Here is a 19,693-nt window from a genome sequence, read left to right as displayed (position 1 = left end):
TGTTCAGCAAAGTAAGATCTACAAATAAGTCAACATGACCTAAATGGTCAATTGACCCCTTAAGGAGTTATTTCCCTGTATAGTCATTTTTTAACAATTTTCATTAATTTGGAAAATTTATGTAAATTTTTACCAAATATAGTTCTCTGTTACTAATGGGCAAAGTTCATTATAGATATAATTGTAAGAAGCAAAACGTTCAATAAAGTAAGAACTTCAAACACATCACCATCACCAAAATACAATTTTGTAATGAATCTATTTGTGTCCTTTGTTTAATATGCACATAGACCAAGGTGAGCGACACAGGCTCTTTAGAGCCTCTAGTTTTTCTATACCCTTGAACTACCTTAATTGTATTTATAGTATTTAACTTGTCAGTTTTGGATCCTTGTATAGCTTGCTGTTCAGTGTGATCCAAGGCTCCGTGTTGAAGACCGAACTTTGACCCATAATGGTTACTTTTACAAAATGTGACTTGGATGGAGAGTTGTCTCATTATCAATCATACCACATCTTCCTACAAAATGTATACTTAATTATTTATTGAAGTATATAACATATCATTACAATAACATACAATTACAATACTCACCTAATAAATGACTGATGTCTTGTAATGACAGTGTGAAACAATGGTATAGTATGGTAAGAGGACTTTTCCAATGACACCAACAAGGTCAAACTAATTGTACCTAAAACAAATTTGATTGAACAAAAGGATCTGAACCACCTTCCTTTTGTTTGATATCAGACAAATTATACCAAGCATTGACCTCCCTGTGTAACCTAACAAAAGTCAAACCAAGAGAACGACACAATGTACAAAAGCAATTGAAACCATGTCGATATGATGTCATTAATGCTAGTTTTTATTTTAATATAAAAGAATTACACATGTATAGCGTTGGTTTTCCTGTTTGAAATGTTTTACACTAGTCATTTTCGGGACCTTTTATAGCTTGCTGTTCGGGTGTGAGCCAAGGCTCCGTGTTGAAGACCGAACTTTGACCCATAATGGTAACTTTTACAAAATGTGACTTTGATGGAGAGTTGTCTCATTATCAATCATACCACATCTTCCTACAAAATGTATACTTAATTATTTATTGAAGTATATGACATATCATTACAATAACATACTATTACAACACTCACCTAATAAATGACAAACGTCTTGTAATGACAGTGTGAAACAATGGTATAGTATGGTAGGAGGACTTTTCCTATAACATCAACAGGGTCAAACTAATTGTACCTAAAAAACATTTGATTGAAAAAAAAGAATCTGAACTACTTTCCTTTTGTTTGATATCCGACAAATTATACCTCCCTGAGTACCCTAACAAAAGTCAAATCAAGAGAACGACACAGTGTACAAAAGCAATTGAAACCATGTCGATATGTTGTCATTAATGCTAGTTTTCATTTTAATATAAAAGAATTACACATGTATAATGGACAGATAACTATATTGATCAAAGTCAGAAAATACTATTACTTTGACACTTTTGTTACAAGTTAGGAATATGACTGTTGCGGACAATTTGTTTGATCTTTTTGAGCTGTAAAATTGACATTTGATCAAAGCAAGAAGAATTCAGGAGTAAGTGCAAATACTGGTCAGATGGAAGTAAGTCAAACCATCTATCACTTCTTTATAAACTGTGTTAATGTGTCTTTTGATTGAGTAAAGCTATAGGTAATTCAATTGATATTTAATTGTGTGTATTTCTATGTTGTTATAGTTCACTATTGATTCAGGTAAGGTTGAAAGTTGGTATTTATTCAAATAATTCAACCCGCTGCACATTTGATTGCCCCTGTCCCAAGTCAGCATGTTCAGTAGATGTCTTTTGTTGATGTGTTTCATGTGTGTTTCTCTTCTTTAAGGATGAACTTAGGTGAGGCTAGGTGAAAATTAAGAAATTAAGAAATTAAGAATATGAAATTGCTACTTGAAGCTGGTAGAGCATTCGTTAGGGATAAGAATAACCTAAAAATATTGATAGGTCATGGACCTCCTTTGCGAGATATATGAGATTTAAAATATGGCGGGAAAAGGCTGACTCAGACTTTTACTTTATATTTGCATTGGTATTATTTGGGTTTCAAAATAAAGGAAAGAAAATTAAGAATCTTCTAAAGTTTTGGTAAATGACATTTCATGAGCTATTTAAACTTATTTGAACAAATAAATGGGTGTTATGGGGCAAAATATTTCACCTTGCTTTGAATGGAAAAACCCCAAGGACTCCGAAAATTTGACATGAATTCCAAAACCTCACCTAAGTACATCTTTAACATAGATTCGACCGTTGATTTTCCTGTTTCAATTGTTTTACACTAATCATTTTTGGGGGCCCATTTAGCTTGCTGTTATGGTGTGAGCCAAGGCTTCATGTTAAAGACCGTACTTTGACCTACAGTTATTGATCTTTTAAAATTGCGACTTGAATGGAGAGTTGCCTCGTTGCAATCATACCACATCTTTCGGTATTTCATTATTCATTGACGTATATAACATACTATTACAATAACGTACTATTACAATAGTTATCAAAGTTACCAGGATTATAATTTAGTACGCCAGACGCGCGTTTCGTCTACATAAGACTCATCAGTGACGCTCATATCAAAATATTTATAAAGCCAAATAAGTACGAAGTTGAAGAGCATTGAGGGTCCAAAATTCCAAAAAGTTGTGCCAAATACGACTAAGGTAATCTATTCCTGGGATAAGAAAATCCTTAGTTTTTCAATAAATTCAAAGTTTTGTAAACAGGAAATTTATAAAAATCACCACATAATTGATATTCATGTCAACACTAAAGTGCTGACTACTGGGCTGGTGATACCCTCGGGAACGAAACGTCCACCAGCAGTGACATCGACCCAGTGGTATAAATAGTTATCAAAGTTACCAGGATTATAATTTAGTACGCCAGACGCGCGTTTCGTCTACATAAGACTCATCAGTGACGCTCATATCAAAATATTTATAAAGCAAAATAAGTACGAAGTTGAAGAGCATTGAGGGTCCAAAATTCCAAAAAGTTGAGCCAAATACGGCTAAGGTAATCTATTCCTGGGATAATGAAATCCTTAGTTTTTCAATAAATTCAAAGTTTGTAAACAGGAAATTTATAAGAATCACCACATAATTGATATTCATGTCAACACTAAAGTGCTGACTACTGGGTTGGTGATACCCTCGGGGACGAAACGTCCACCAGCAGTGGCATCTACCCAGTGGTATAAATAGTTATCAAAGTTACCAGGATTATAATTTAGTACGCCAGACGCGCGTTTCGTCTACATAAGACTCATCAGTGACGCTCATATCACAATATTTATAAAGCCAAATAAGTACGAAGTTGAAGAGCATTGAGGGTCCAAAATTCCAAAAAGTTGTGCCAAATACGGCTAAGGTAATCTATTCCTGGGATAAGAAAATCCTTAGTTTTTCAATAAATTCAAAGCTTTGTAAACAGGAAATTTATAAAAATCACCACATAATTGATATTCATGTCAAAACTAAAGTGCTGACTACTGGGTACAACACTCACCTTATAAATGACTGATGTCTTGTAATGACAGTGTGAAACAATGGTATAGTATGGTAAGAGGACTTTTCCAATGACACCAACAAGGTCAAACTAATTGTACCTAAAACAAATTTGATTGAAAAAAAAGGATCTGAACTACTTTCCTTTTGTTTGATATCAGACAAATTATACCAAGCATTTACCTCCCTGTGTAACCTTACAAAAGTCAAACCAAGAGAACGACACAATGTACAATAGCAATTGAAACCATGTCGATAAGTTGTTATAAATGCTAGTTTTCATTTTAATATAAAAGAATTACACATGTATAGTTGGTTTTCCTGTTTGAAATGTTTTACACTAGTCATTTTCGGGACCTTTTATAGCTTGCTGTTCGGATGTGAGCCAAGACTCCGTGTTGAAGACCGAACTTTGACCCATAATGGTAACTTTTACAAAATGTGACTTTGATGGAGAGTTGTCTCATTATCAATCATACCACATCTTCCTACAAAATGTATACTTAATTGTTTATTGAAGTATATAACAAATCATTACAATAATATACTAATACAACACTCACCTAATAAATGACAAACGTCTTGTAATGACAGTGTGAAACAATGGTATAGTATGGTAGGAGGACTTTTCCAATGACATCAACAAGGTCAAACTAATTGTACCTAAAAATTAATTGATTAAAAAAAAAGAATCTGAACTACTTTCCTTTTGTTTGATATCAGACAAATTATACCTCCCTGAGTACCCTTACAAAAGTCAAATCAAGAGAACGACAGAGTGTACAAAAGCAATTGAAACCATGTCGATATGTTGTCATTAATGCTAGTTTTCATTTTAATATAAAAGAATTACACATGTATAATGGACAGATAACTATATTGATCAAATTCAGAAAATACTATTACTTTGACACTTCTTAACAAATTAGGAATATGACAGTTGCTGACCAATTGTTTGATGTTTTTGGGCTGTAAAATTGACATTTGATCAAAGCAAGAAGAATTCAGGAGTAAGTGCAAATACTGGTCAGATGCAAGTCAGTCAAGCCATCTATAACTTCTTTATAGACTGTGTTAATGTGTCTTTTGATTAAGTAAAGCTATAGGTAATTCAATTGATATTTTATTGTGTGTATTTCTATGTTGTTATAGTTCACTATTGCTTCAGGTAAGGTTAAAAGTTGGTATTTATTAAAATGATTCAACCCACTGCATTTGATTGCCTCTGTCCCAAGTCAGCATGTTCAGTAGTTGTCTTTTGTTGATATGTTTCATGTGTGTTTCTCTTCTTTAATATAGATTCGACCGTTGGTTTTCCTGTTTGAATTGTTTAACACTAATCATTTTGGGGGCAATTTAGCTTGCTGTTTGGTGCGAGCCAAGGCTTCGTGTTAAAGACCGTACTTTGACCTACAGTAATTGATCTTTTAAAATTGTGACTTGGATGGAGAGTTTTCTCGTTGCAATAATACCACATCTTCCTATATTTGATTATTTGTTAAGTATATAACATATTATGAAAATAACGTACTATTACAACACTTACCTTATAAATGACTGATGTCTTGTAATGACAGTGTGAAACAATGGTATAGTATGGTAAGAGGACTTTTCCAATGACACCAACAAGGTCAAACTAATTATACCTAAAACAAATTTGATTGAAGATAAAAAAGGATCTGAACCACCTTCCTTTTGTTTGATATCAGACAAATTATACCAAGCATTGACCTCCCTGTGTAACCTAACAAAAGTCAAACCAAGAGAACGACACAATGTACAAAAGCAATTGAAACCATGTCGATATGATGTCATAAATGCTAGTTTTTATTTTAATATAAAAGAATTACACATGTATAGCGTTGGTTTTCCTGTTTGAAATGTTTTACACTAGTCATTTTCGGGACCTTTTATAGCTTGCTGTTCGGGTGTGAGCCAAGGCTCCGTGTTGAAGACCGAACTTTGACCCATAATGGTAACTTTTACAAAATGTGACTTTGATGGAGAGTTGTCTCATTATCAATCATACCACATCTTCCTACAAAATGTATACTTAATTATTTATTGAAGTATATGACATATCATTACAATAACATACTATTACAACACTCACCTAATAAATGACAAACGTCTTGTAATGACAGTGTGAAACAATGGTATAGTATGGTAGGAGGACTTTTCCTATAACATCAACAGGGTCAAACTAATTGTACCTAAAAAACATTTGATTGAAAAAAAAGAGTCTGAACTACTTTCCTTTTGTTTGATATCAGACAAATTATACCTCCCTGAGTACCCTAACAAAAGTCAAATCAAGAGAACGACACAGTGTACAAAAGCAATTGAAACCATGTCGATATGTTGTCATTAATGCTAGTTTTCATTTTAATATAAAAGAATTACACATGTATAATGGACAGATAACTATATTGATCAAATTCAGAAAATACTATTACTTTGACACTTTTGTTACAAGTTAGGAATATGACTGTTGCGGACAATTTGTTTGATCTTTTTGAGCTGTAAAATTGACATTTGATCAAAGCAAGAAGAATTCAGGAGTAAGTGCAAATACTGGTCAGATGGAAGTAAGTCAAACCATCTATCACTTCTTTATAAACTGTGTTAATGTGTCTTTTGATTGAGTAAAGCTATAGGTAATTCAATTGATATTTAATTGTGTGTATTTCTATGTTGTTATAGTTCACTATTGATTCAGGTAAGGTTGAAAGTTGGTATTTATTCAAATAATTCAACCCGCTGCACATTTGATTGCCCCTGTCCCAAGTCAGCATGTTCAGTAGATGTCTTTTGTTGATGTGTTTCATGTGTGTTTCTCTTCTTTAAGGATGAACTTAGGTGAGGCTAGGTGAAAATTAAGAAATTAAGAAATTAAGAATATGAAATTGCTACTTGAAGCTGGTAGAGCATTCGTTAGGGATAAGAATAACCTAAAAATATTGATAGGTCATGGACCTCCTTTGCGAGATATATGAGATTTAAAATATGGCGGGAAAAGGCTGACTCAGACTTTTACTTTATATTTGCATTGGTATTATTTGGGTTTCAAAATAAAGGAAAGAAAATTAAGAATCTTCTAAAGTTTTGGTAAATGACATTTCATGGGCTATTTAAACTTATTTGAACAAATAAATGGGTGTTATGGGGCAAAATATTTCACCTTGCTTTGAATGGAAAAACCCCAAGGACTCCGAAAATTTGACATGAATTCCAAAACCTCACCTAAGTACATCTTTAACATAGATTCGACCGTTGATTTTCCTGTTTGAATTGTTTTACACTAATCATTTTTGGGGGCCCATTTAGCTTGCTGTTTGGTGTGAGCCAAGGCTTCGTGTTAAAGACCGTACTTTGACCTACAGTTATTGATCTTTTAAAATTGCGACTTGAATGGAGAGTTGCCTCGTTGCAATCATACCACATCTTCCAGTATTTCATTATTCATTGACGTATATAACATACTATTACAATAACGTACTATTACAATAGTTATCAAAGTTACCAGGATTATAATTTTGTACGCCAGACGTGCGTTTCGTCTACATAAGACTCATCAGTGACGCTCATATCAAAATATTTATAAAGCCAAATAAGTACGAAGTTGAAGAGCATTGAGGGTCCAAAATTCCAAAAAGTTGTGCCAAATACGACTAAGGTAATCTCTTCCTGGGATAAGAAAATCCTTAGTTTTTCAATAAATTCAAAGTTTTGTAAACAGGAAATTTATAAAAATCACCACATAATTGATATTCATGTCAACAGTAAAGTGCTGACTACTGGGTTGGTGATACCCTCGGAGACGAAACGTCCACCAGCAGTTGCATCGACCCAGTCGTATAAATAGTTATAAAAGTTACCAGGATTATACTTTAGTACGCCAGACGCGCGTTTCGTCTACATAAGACTCATCAGTGACGCTCATATCAAAATATTTATAAAGCCAAATAAGTACGAAGTTGAAGAGCATTGAGGGTCCAAAATTCCAAAAAGTTGTGCCGAATACGGCTAAGGTAATCTATTCCTGGGATAATAAAATCCTTAGTTTTTCAATAAATTCAAGTTTGTAAACAGGAAATTTATAAAAATCACCACATAATTGATATTCATGTCAACAGTAAAGTGCTGACTACTGGGTTGGTGATACCCTCGGGGACGAAACGTCCACCAGCAGTTGCATCGACCCAGTCGTATAAATAGTTATAGAAGTTACCAGGATTATACTTTAGTACGCCAGACGCGCGTTTCGTCTACATAAGACTCATCAGTGACGCTCATATCAAAATATTTATAAAGCCAAATAAGTACGAAGTTGAAGAGTATTGAGGGTCCAAAATTCTAAAACGTTGTGCCAAATACGGCTAAGGTAATCTATTCCTGGGATAAGAAAATCCTTAGTTTTTCAATAAATTCAAAGTTTTGTAAACAGGAAATTTATAAAAATCACTACATAATTGATATTCATGTCAACACTAAAATGCTGACTACTGGGCTGGTGATACCCTCGGGGACGAAATGTCCACCAGCAGTGGCATCGACCCAGTGGTAAAAATAGTTATCAAAGTTACCAAGATTATAATTTAGTACGCCAGACGCGCGTTTTGTCTACATAAGACTTAGCAGTGACGCTCATATCAAAATATTTATAAAGCCAAATAAGTACGAAGTTGAAGAGTATTGAGGGTTCAAAATTCCAAAAAGTTGTGCCAAATACGGCTAAGGTAATCTATTCCTGGGATAAGAAAATCCTTAGTTTTTCAATAAATTCAAAGTTTTGTAAACAGGAAATTTATAAAAATCTCCACATAATTGATATTCATGTCAACACAAAAGTGCTGACTACTGGGCTGGTGATACCCTCGGGGACGAAACGTCCACCAGTAGTGACATCGACCCAGTGGTATAAATAGTTATCAAAGTTACCAGGATTATAATTTAGTACGCCAGACGTGCGTTTCGTATACATAAGACTCATCAGTGACGCTCATATCAAAATATTTATAAAGCCAAATAAGTACGAAGTTCAAGAGCATTGAGGGTCCAAAATTCCAAAAAGTTGTGCCAAATACGGCTAAGGTAATCTCTTCCTGGGATAATAAAATCCTTAGTTTTTCAATAAATTCAAAGTTTGTAAACAGGAAATTTATAAAAATCACCACATAATTGATATTCATGTCAACAGTAAAGTGCTGACTACTGGGTTGGTGATACCCTCGGGGACCAAACGTCCACCAGCAGTGGCATCGACCCAGTGGTATAAATAGTTATCAAAGTTACCAGGATTATACTTTAGTACGCCAGACGCGCGTTTCGTCTACATAAGACTCATCAGTGACGCTTATATCAAAATATTTATAAAGCCAAATAAGTACGAAGTTGAAGAGTATTGAGGGTTCAAAATTCCAAAAAGTTGTGCCAAATACGGCTAAGGTAATCTATTCCTGGGATAAGAAAATCCTTAGTTTTTCAATAAATTCAAAGTTTTGTAAACAGGAAATTTATAAAAATCCCCACATAATGGATATTCATGTCAACACAAAGTGTTGACTACTGGGCTGGTGATACCCTCGGGGACGAAACGTCCACCAGCAGTGGCATCGACCCAGTGGTATAAATAGCTATCAAAGTTACCAGGATTATAATTAAGTACGACAGACGCGCGTTTCGTCTACATAAGACTCATCAGTGACGCTCATATCACAATATTTATAAAGCCAAATAAGTACGAAGTTGAAGAGCATTGAGGGTCCAAAATTCCAAAAAGTTGTGCCAAATACGGCTAAGGTAATCTATTCCTGGGATAAGAAAATCCTTAGTTTTTCAATAAATTCAAAGCTTTGTAAACAGGAAATTTATAAAAATCACCACATAATTGATATTCATGTCAACACTAAAGTGCTGACTACTGGGTACAACACTTACCTTATAAATGACTGATGTCTTGTAATGACAGTGTGAAACAATGGTATAGTATGGTAGGAGGACTTTTCCAATGACACCAACAAGGTCAAACTAATTGTACCTAAAAATTAATTGATTAAAAAAAAAAAGGATCTGAACAACTTTCCTTTTGTTTGATATCAGACAAATTATACCTCCCTGAGTACCCGTACAATAGTCACATCAAGAGAACGACACAGTGTACAAAAGCAATTGAAACCATGTCGATATGTTGTCATTAATGCTAGTTTTCATTTTAATATAAAAGAATTATACATGTATAGTGGACAGATAACTATATTGATCAAATTCAGAAAATACTATTACTTTGACACTTCTTTACAAGTTAGGAATATGACAGTGGCTGACCATTTGTTTGATGTTTTGAGCTGTAAAATTGACATTTGATTAAAGCAAGAAGAATTCAGGAGTAAGTGCAAATACTGGTCAGATGCAAGTCAGTCAAACCATCTATCACTTCTTTATAGACTTTGTTAATGTGTCTTTTGATTGAGTAAAGCTATAGGTAATTCAATTGATATTTTGTTGTGTATTCTATGTTGTTATAGTTCACTATTGTTTGAATTGTTTAACACTAATCATTTTGGGGGCCCATTTAGCTTGCTGTTTGATGTGAGCCAAGGCTTCGTGTTAAAGACCCACTTTGACCTACAGCTATTGATCGTTTAAAATTGTGACTTGGATGGAGAGTTGTCTCGTTGCAATCATACCACATCTTCCTATATTTGATTATTCATTGAAGTATATAACATATTATGAAAATGACGTACTATTACAACACTTACCTTATAAATGTACAAATGGTATAGTATGGTAAGAGGACTTTTCCAATGACACCAACAAGGTCAAACTAATTGTACCTAAAACAAATTTGATTGAACAAAAGGATCTGAACCACCTTCCTTTTGTTTGATATCAGACAAATTATACCAAGCATTGACCTCCCTGTGTAACCTAACAAAAGTCAAACCAAGAGAACGACACAATGTACAAAAGCAATTGAAACCATGTCGATATGTTGTCATTAATGCTAGTTTTCATTTTAATATAAAAGAATTATACATGTATAGCGTTGGTTTTCCTATTTGAAATGTTTTACACTAGTCATTTTCGGGACCTTTTATAGCTTGCTGTTCGGGTGTGAGCCAAGGCTCCGTGTTGAAGACCGAACTTTGACCCATAATGGTAACTTTTACAAAATGTGACTTTGATGGAGAGTTGTCTCATTATCAATCATACCACATCTTCCTACAAAATGTATACTTAATTATTTATTGAAGTATATAACATATCATTACAATAACATACTATTACAACACTCATCTAATAAATGACAAACGTCTTGTAATGACAGTGTGAAACAATGGTATAGTATGGTAGGAGGACTTTTCCAATGACACCAACAAGGTCAAACTAATTCTACCTTAAACAAATTTGATTTTCGGGACCTTTTATAGCTTGCAGTTCGAGTGTGAGCCAAGGCTCCGTGTTGACGACCGTAATTTGACCTATAATGGTTTGCTTTTACAAATTGTGACTTCGATGGAGAGTTGTCTCATTGGCACTCATATATCATCTTCTCATACCTAATTATTCATTGAAGTACATAACATATTATTACAACACTTACCTTATAAATGACAGATGCCTTGTAATGAAAGTGTGAAACAGTGGTAAAGTATGGCAGAAGGACGATTCCAATGACATCAACAAGGTCAAACTAATTTTTCCTCAAATAAATTTGGTAAAAAAAACTGTAGTTTTTCCCCCTTGTTTGATTTCAGACAAATTATACCAAGCATTGGACTCCCTACGCAACCTTACAAATGTCAAACCATGAGAACGTTACAATGTACAAAAGCAATTGATACCATGTCGATCCTTATATAAAAGAATTACACATACGTAGTGGACAGGAAACTTTATCGATCCAATAGTCCATTTGCTAATAACTTATTTCATTCTGTTATTACACACTTTTTAAACAAATTACTTCCCTTTGTCAATCGTAGACTGGTTCAATACCGGACAAAATTTGCTTGGCATTGCAAAGCATGATGAATTCATAGTGATGTATATCGGCGGTTTAACTAAATTTTTATTAAAAATAATTTCGGATGTCAAAAGTAAGTAGCTTAACAAGAAATTAATGTAGTTATAAGATTTTAAAACCTAGAATATCACTCACATTACGCACGGGTAAATTTGCCGTTTCTGCTAGCTTTCCATTGTAAATAATAATTAATGTCCCTCATTAGGGAGACAACTAATAAAGGAAATCTAATTGCAGGGTCATTAACGGGAATTCAGAGAAGACTATTGCGTTTTAACTACTTTACAAATTAAGAATAGGACAGTTGTTTTCAATTATTTGATGGCTTGAAAATAGAAGTGTGTTTGATTTTCATATGACATAATCTTTCAATAAGTTTAATTGAGGTCTGGAGCTGTCAAGTCAGTATATGGTAGAAGTCCTTTGTTAATTTATGTATCATATAGGAGACAACTATATTGTATTTTAAGCTTAGACTTCCTAAAACGTATATTTTACTGACGCAAATTGGGTTTACCAATCGACGCTTTATGATCTTGCTGCGATTAGAATGAAATTTAAAACAGTGTGACTGTGGCCATTGATTGACACATTAAATTCATTCATTGACTGGGACAATTTACGTGAACGTTTGTCTGTAACTGTTCACGACGTACCTACGATAGACATTTAAACTGTGGGGTTACCAGGAATAACCTTTATGTTTTGATTTATATAATTGATATAAATGAAAACATCGTGTTATTTCTGATTAATTTTTCGAATTACTTTATTAAGGTGTTGAGAACCTTTGGTGACCCCATAGTTTAAGTGTCTTTAAAAAGTACATAGTGAGCAGTGGTCGTTACATACAAACGTTAACCTAAATTTTCCCAGTCAATGGATGAATTTAATGTGTCAATCAATGGTCACAGCCACACTGTTTGGAATTTCATTCTATATGGTGGAAAAAGTAATGGTCAAACACAATAGATAGCAGAAGATATATCTACTTAAGTACGAGTATTCTACACTCGATCGATTCATTAGGATCGAGTCGGATACTATTGGTTACATTGTGTATTAGTGACCTAATACGATATATATATGGGGTCAGTAAATTCTATATGGGGTAAGAGCGAATCTCGAATACCCATATGGAATTAACGGACCCCATATATATCGTATTAAGTCACTAGCACACCGTGTAACGAATTTATCTTACCGACTATCTTCACATGGGGTATTTATACTGTCTGTCTATTAAAGTGATTTAAAAGACTTGAATACTTATATGGTAACTAAACGTGTATTTTTTAGGACACTCTATATGAAATATATATAGTCACCACGTGTAGTCGATTAATCAATCATATCCCCATACATCTATAGAGATAATATTAGTTACATAGTGTGTTAGTGATCTAATAAATAAACACGGAGTCGGTAAATTCCTTATGGGGTGAGAGCGAGCTCGAACCCCATATGAAATTTACTGACCCCGTATATATCGTATCAGGTCACTAACACACTATGTAACGAATTTATCTTATCGACAATCTTTATTTGTTGAATTTAGAAAAGAGTTGTCTAATTTGCAATCATACCACATCTTCTTATTTTTATATTAAAGTGTTCAGTTGTTCAATTTTAAGAACCTACTTCCATTAGTCTGCACAAAAAAATAATTTCAACAAGAACAATATTAAACAGAACTTTCAATACATTCAAATAATCAAATAGTGCCTTAGTCGTATCTCCACACTACTTACCGTTTATTGAAATAAGCCTCGCTTCCCTACTTACCTAATATGGAATATACACGGTCTCCATGAGGACGCTATTAGCCAATCATATTCCTAGAAATGTATAGGAGCTATAAAGATAAATATTGTTGGATGAGCTCGTCCAGTAGAACCTGGAATGTTAGAAAATACCTGTACAAAATCAGTCATATGACATTTGTTATCCAATCATTTGATGTGTTTAAGCTTTTGATATTGCCATTTGATTAAGGTCTAACCGTTTTGAATTTTCCTCGTAGTTCGTAATTGTGGTTATGTTACATATTCATTTGCTTCATCTGTATTATACACTACTTTATTTTTTACATTATCTCCTAGTATACATGTATCATAGTGTGAGTCATTCATATCCTCTTAAACTTATTTACAAATGAACATGAACATTCACTTCCTCAAATCAATATTTTCTTCTTTCCTGTATGGAGAGAGCTTTTAAATGCGGAAATGGGAAAATTAATATAACATTGACATATTTTAAGAAATTTCTCTGAACTTGTAAAATATATATATAGGCTTACAAAACCTTTCTAACAGAAATATATGCTGACTGTTCGAGAGAAATTACTTAAGTCTATTTTAGGCGTCCATGTTTTTCCTACTTTAATGATTTGAACAATGAATGATGTGACTTTTCATCCCGGCATGCAGAAATGGACATTTACAATACAGGTTTATTGTAAAAGATTGTTATTTTACTCATTTATATTAGTACATGCTATTTGAACGACAAAATTTTTACCTTTTTCGTGAATTTTAAACAAATGTATCAATTTCCTCGTTCATGTTCATCTTCGATGTAACATCATCCATAAACGGAAGTAGAAAACGGGGAAGACGGAAAACATGGCGATTCAAATGATATAGCCGTATTAAACGAGAATAAGTCTATTCAGTTTTGAAGCTCAATTAAATTAAAATTCATGGACAGATATACAACCCCTTCTTCAACTGAAGTGTGATTTCTAAAGACTATTTACCAATGAGTAATAAGGTCTAAAGTAAAATAGTAATACATTATGTTTCAGGAAAAAATCATAATCGGAATCCTCCCTTTTATAAGAATATCAACGTCACATTTTCAACTGCGAACTCAATTTTCTCTTTTAGTCCATAACCCGATAAAAAAAGCTTTGTGATACAAATATATCAGCGAAAATTTAACATTTGAATTTTCATTACAAATTTTATTCATTACTCTGTAAATTATTACTTTCTGATATGGTACAAAAACAAACCAAAAAATCGATTCGGATTGGCCCAAGATGCTTTCAAAATGTTTATATCATTTTAAAAAGCTCAATATTAGCTCCCTTTGGTGCAAAAAAGTTATTTTTTTGGCAATAAATTGAAATATCTTTTTTAACTCATCGGTGACTTGTATTTTTATTATTGTTTTTTTCAAATAAGCTGTACCTAAAATAAATAATTGTAAAATTTAAGCGATTTCTGTAATTTATTTCTTTTTTATTTCGATACTACCTCTATTTCTCCTATTAGTTCAACAGAAAAAATAGCATTAATAAAAATGCATGCTTTTTTCGGAGGCAGATTCTGAGCTTAAATGAACTGTAACCCCATTTTTTTATTTCATTTTTCTATTAGGTATATGATAAAGATCATTTACAAAAATATATAACGAAATTCTATATTTAAAAAAGATTGATTTATGCCCGCGAGCCCCCTTAAGTCGTAAATTTATAAACAGTTGAACAAAATGATTAAAAAAAGAGAGAAAATCGTCACCTGGTCCTTCATAAAGAGTAGAAATATGCTGACATTGACCATTTCGCCAAATAGTGTTTCGTGTTTTTCTTTAGTCAAATGAGAGGTTTGTATAGCTATAAAACCAAGTTTAAGCCATCATTCTGTACATAAGAAAATGCCTGTACCGAGAAAGAAATGTGACAGTTGTGGTCAATTCCTTTGATGTGTTTGAGTTTTTTTATTTTGCCATATGATTAGGGACTTTCCGTTTTGAATTTTCCTCGGAGTTCAGCATTTTTGTGATTTTACTTTTGACTGCAAATTTTCTAAGTTTAACTTTATTTTCTATTTACGAAATACTGTGCCCGATCAAACCGTTTGATCAGATTCCTAAATTGTGGAGACAGAGTCTTTGATACAGTCGCAGAATATTAATTATACGGGCACACAAAAATTGTAAATTGATCAAGTCAAATTGTATTCATATGAACCCAAAATTTTTACTTTTGACCTACAAAAACCAACAAAACAGAAATCCATCTTATAACTTTTATTTCATTTTTGAATAGTGTTCAATTGTCCATTACAAAGTCTGAATTTTAATATTTTTCTTTTTGCTTGACTTCAAGATTTCCTGTTGTGTGAAATACCGACTATTGGACCTATCGGTGGTAGTCAAGATTTAACACACCCTATCATTGTGTAAAACATAGTTAAATATTCAAAAATGGTTAGGAAAGTCATAAAATGAGCTGTAATACTGTTAATTTTGACATAGATATATTGGTTATTTATGCATCGTGGGTCCAGATGAGTTATGTACATATTTTCAATTTTATTTTATTTTTTGGCATTTTTCAAAGCTACTTATGTGGTTACCATAAATATAAAAAGTGTATGGTGATTTCTAAACTGGTTTCGAAAATACAGCACAGCAATTCTTGATGCATGTGGGTACAGAAAACTTAAAAAGAAAAGGAAATTCAAACAAAGTTCTGATTTTTTATTGTCTTTGACACTTTGGATGTTTTAAACATGGTAAACATGTTAACATTTAACAACCAAATGAGTCCAACCTCAAATTATTTTTTTTCCTGGAAACATTTCAAATCTAGATACATATCTTGTTTACAATTTTGCTAAATATGTATGGTAAATATGTCATAATGTTTTTTAAAGTGGATCATTTTAATAACATTAACGGTACCAATTTTTCTGCACCAGATGCGCATTTCGACAATACATGTCTCTTCAGTGATGCTCGTGGCCAAAATATGTAAAATCCAAAGCTTATATAAAAGATGAAGAGCTATAATCCAAAAGTTCCAAAAAGTATGGCCAAATCCGTGAAAGGAATCAGAGCTTTGCTTGAGGGAGATACATTCCTTAATTTATGATAATTTATAACATTTTGTAACAGCAAATCTAATAACACAAAATATCCGTATTTTCATGCCAGTACCGGAGTATGGCTACTGGGCTGGTGATACCCTCGGGGACTATCAGTCCACCAGCAGAGGCATCGACCCAGTGGTAGTAATAACATTAACGGTACCAATTTTTCTGCACCAGATGCGCATTTTGACAATACATGTCTCTTCAGTGATGCTCGTGGCCAAAATATGTAAAATCCAAATTTATATAAAAGATGAAGAGCTATAATCCAAAAGTTCCAAAAAGTATGGCCAAATCCGTAAAAGGAATCAGAGCTTTGCTTGAGGGAGATACATTCCTTAATTTATGATAATTTATAACATTTTGTAACAGCAAATTTAATAACACAAAAAATCCGTATTTAAGTTCTTTTTTCATTAGACGATGTACAACAATTTCTTTGAACACAAATGACATCAGAGTTGTATTTTATTTAGCATTGTTTGATAGAGACTGCGAGCAACCACACTTATTTTAGAATTTTGTCCTATTTGTACGAATTAATTTAGTAAGGCAATACTTTAAATTAGGACGACCATGGCGAGGAAGGATTTAATCCAGGTAAATGAGGGAAAAGGCCCGGAAATCCTTGATGTATAGAAATACTTCAGTGAACATTAAACTTCCATATGTAGTTGTAAGGCAGTATGGCATTTTGTAACTGTGCAGATAAGAACAAAAACGTACTTAGAGAACTTCATACATATACTGAACTCCGAGGAAAATTTAAAAAAAAAAAAAAAGTCCCTACCCAAAATGACAAATCAAAAGCTCAAACAAATAAAACGACTGGATAACAACTGTAATATTTCGGACTTGGTACCGTCATTTTCGTATGTAGAAAATGGTGGATTAAACTGGTAAAAGCTGGCCCTTCACCAAAAAGTGTAGTATTTTATATGGATTGTAAAAAGTAACTTGATTGATTCTTAGTCCAATAGTTGAACTGTTGATTTCAAAGGTTTCGATGTTTACTTTCTTTAAATTATTCATAAGCACTATATATTTCTGATTAAGTTTATTTATTGATAGAAACGTTGTAGTATAATGAACAGTGTATCAAACATCTTAACAACCTTTACCTACCAGAAAAGGTCATGACAGTTTGATTAAGAGCAAAGAAAAAATACAAGATGTAAGATGCAAATGCTTGATTGACCTCAGACATATGTGTATACAAGAGGACGTCTCATTCTCAGATATCTCACTTACTTATTTTCCTACCTCTAAATGTATATATTACGGATTATAAATGTGTCGAGGTTTGTGATTGGATAACAACACAGAGATGTCAGTATATATTCAGGAAACTGCCGGGGTATATACGACGTTTTTATCCCCAATTGGAACCTCAAAAACGTCATCATATCACCGGTTACTATGTGACGTAGTCGTAAGCTATCAGACTGTTAGAGGCTCAAATAGATATAAGAAGATGCGAATGAGTGCCATTGAGACAAGTTGAACTCTCCGTTCAAGTCACAATATGTAAAAGTAAACCATTATAGGTCAAACAGCGGTCTTCATACTTTATTTGGCCTTTTTAACTTTTTTTGGATTCGAGCGTCACTGATGAGTCTTTTGTAGACGAAACGTGCATCTGGCGTATATACTAAATTTAATCCTTGTATCTATGATGAGTTTATTTACAATCACTGGGTCGATGCCACTGCTGATGGAGGTTTATTTCCCCGAGGGTATCACAAGCCCAGTAGTCAGCACATTTTGTGCTGACATGAATTGTCATTGATATGGTTATATTTATAAATTTACTGTTTACAAATTTTTAAATTTTTTGAAATACTAAGGTTTTTCTACCTAAGACATAGATTACCTTAGCTGTATGTGGCATAACTTTTAGGAATTTTGGTCATCAATGCTCTTCAACTTCGTACTTTATTTGGCCTTTTTAACTTTTTTGGATTCGAGCGTCACTGATGAGTCTTTTGTAGACGAAACGTGCGTCTGGCGTATATACTAAATTTAGTCCTTTTACCAATATGAGTTTATTTACAACCACTGGGTCGATGCCAATGCTGCTGGAGATTTATTTCCCCGAGGGTATCACAAGCCCAGTAGTCAGCACTTTTTGTGCTGACATGAATTGTCATTGATATGGTTATATTCATAAATTTACTGTTTACAAATTTTTGAATTTTTTGAAATACTAAGGCTTTTCTACCTCAGGCATAGATTATCTTAGCTGTATTTGGCAAAACTTTTAGGAATTTTGGTCCTCAATGCTCTTCAACTTCGTACTTTATTAGGCCTTTTTTAATTTTTTGGGATTCGAGCGTCACTGATGAGTCTTTTGTAGACGAAACGTTCGTCTGGCGTATATACTAAATTTAGTCCTTATATCTATGATGAGTTTATTCTTCAGGTAGCCTTGACTCAATAGCAAGCTATAAAGGGCCAAAAAGTTACAAGTGTAAAACCATTCAAACAGAAAAGTCAACGATTTAATCTATATAAAAAAACGAGAAACGAGATCCACTTATGAACAACATCAACAAACGACCACTGAACATCAGTTTCCTGACTTAAGACAGATGCAAACAAATGGTTTAAAGGTTATACTAAGTACCAATCTACACCCTTGACCGAAAAAATAGTGTAACAAAATAAAACAAAATACATGTTAAACTGGACATACGAATATCTTAAAGTGGTACTGAAAAACTTGATGCAACGTTTCCTAATGGTTTCGGGGTACATGTACAAGCAAAGAAAAGAAAATAGAAACAACAGACGTAAAGTAATTATAAAAAAAACTCTCCCTGCTTGAAATTTGATATAAATCATGTTTGCTGATGTTGTAACATTTCAATTTGCAGAATATACAGTAGCTTGACGTCTATGTTTGAAACTTAGTATAAAAATAAGGAAATATGTTAATTTTTGTCAATAACACAACTACATCAATCAGAGAGGCAATATAGGGAGCAATGTTCCGTCTTCTACACCAGCTATTGAACTTTTTAAATTTGACAAAGTGATCTGTTCGAGTCTCAGAGCGCCATGAGGCTTTAAGTAATTTTCTAGTTTCTTTAGAAAACCCTTTCTCTTTAAAATGTTTGTCGATAAAAACCATGCAGTCAGATTGAATACTGCTGAATTTGAAAGAAAAAGGTTTGTTTTTTGTTAGTGTAATAGATACTCCCTGACTGT

At 33.2% G+C, this 19,693-nt stretch overlaps 2 long non-coding RNA genes across 3 annotated transcripts; both read right to left on the bottom strand.

Moving 5' to 3' along the window:
* Positions 1 to 599: 599 nt before the first annotated feature.
* LOC143059499 (uncharacterized) lies at positions 600 to 9,615 on the bottom strand. Its single transcript, XR_012973492.1, has 7 exons — positions 9,509 to 9,615; positions 5,682 to 5,781; positions 5,115 to 5,214; positions 4,132 to 4,231; positions 3,570 to 3,669; positions 1,159 to 1,258; positions 600 to 695 (listed from the first exon to the last, which is right to left on the bottom strand). It is a non-coding gene; the product is annotated as an uncharacterized LOC143059499 (long non-coding RNA).
* Positions 9,616 to 10,350: 735 nt separating this feature from the next.
* Positions 10,351 to 14,189, bottom strand: LOC143059500 (uncharacterized). 2 transcript variants are annotated; one of them, XR_012973494.1, is made up of 3 exons: positions 14,124 to 14,189; positions 13,386 to 13,497; positions 10,351 to 10,407 (listed from the first exon to the last, which is right to left on the bottom strand). It is a non-coding gene; the product is annotated as an uncharacterized LOC143059500 (long non-coding RNA). The 2 variants fall into 2 exon arrangements; XR_012973493.1 differs by lacking the exon at positions 10,351 to 10,407 and adding an exon at positions 11,175 to 11,277.
* Between the last annotated feature and the right edge of the window lie 5,504 nt (positions 14,190 to 19,693).

This window comes from Mytilus galloprovincialis, chromosome 14 (genome assembly GCF_965363235.1).
Source record: "Mytilus galloprovincialis chromosome 14, xbMytGall1.hap1.1, whole genome shotgun sequence".
Taxonomy (NCBI): Eukaryota; Metazoa; Mollusca; class Bivalvia; order Mytilida; family Mytilidae; genus Mytilus; species Mytilus galloprovincialis.
The sequence above is the reverse complement of the archived record's forward strand: the minus strand, read 5'-3'. Positions and strand labels throughout refer to the sequence as shown.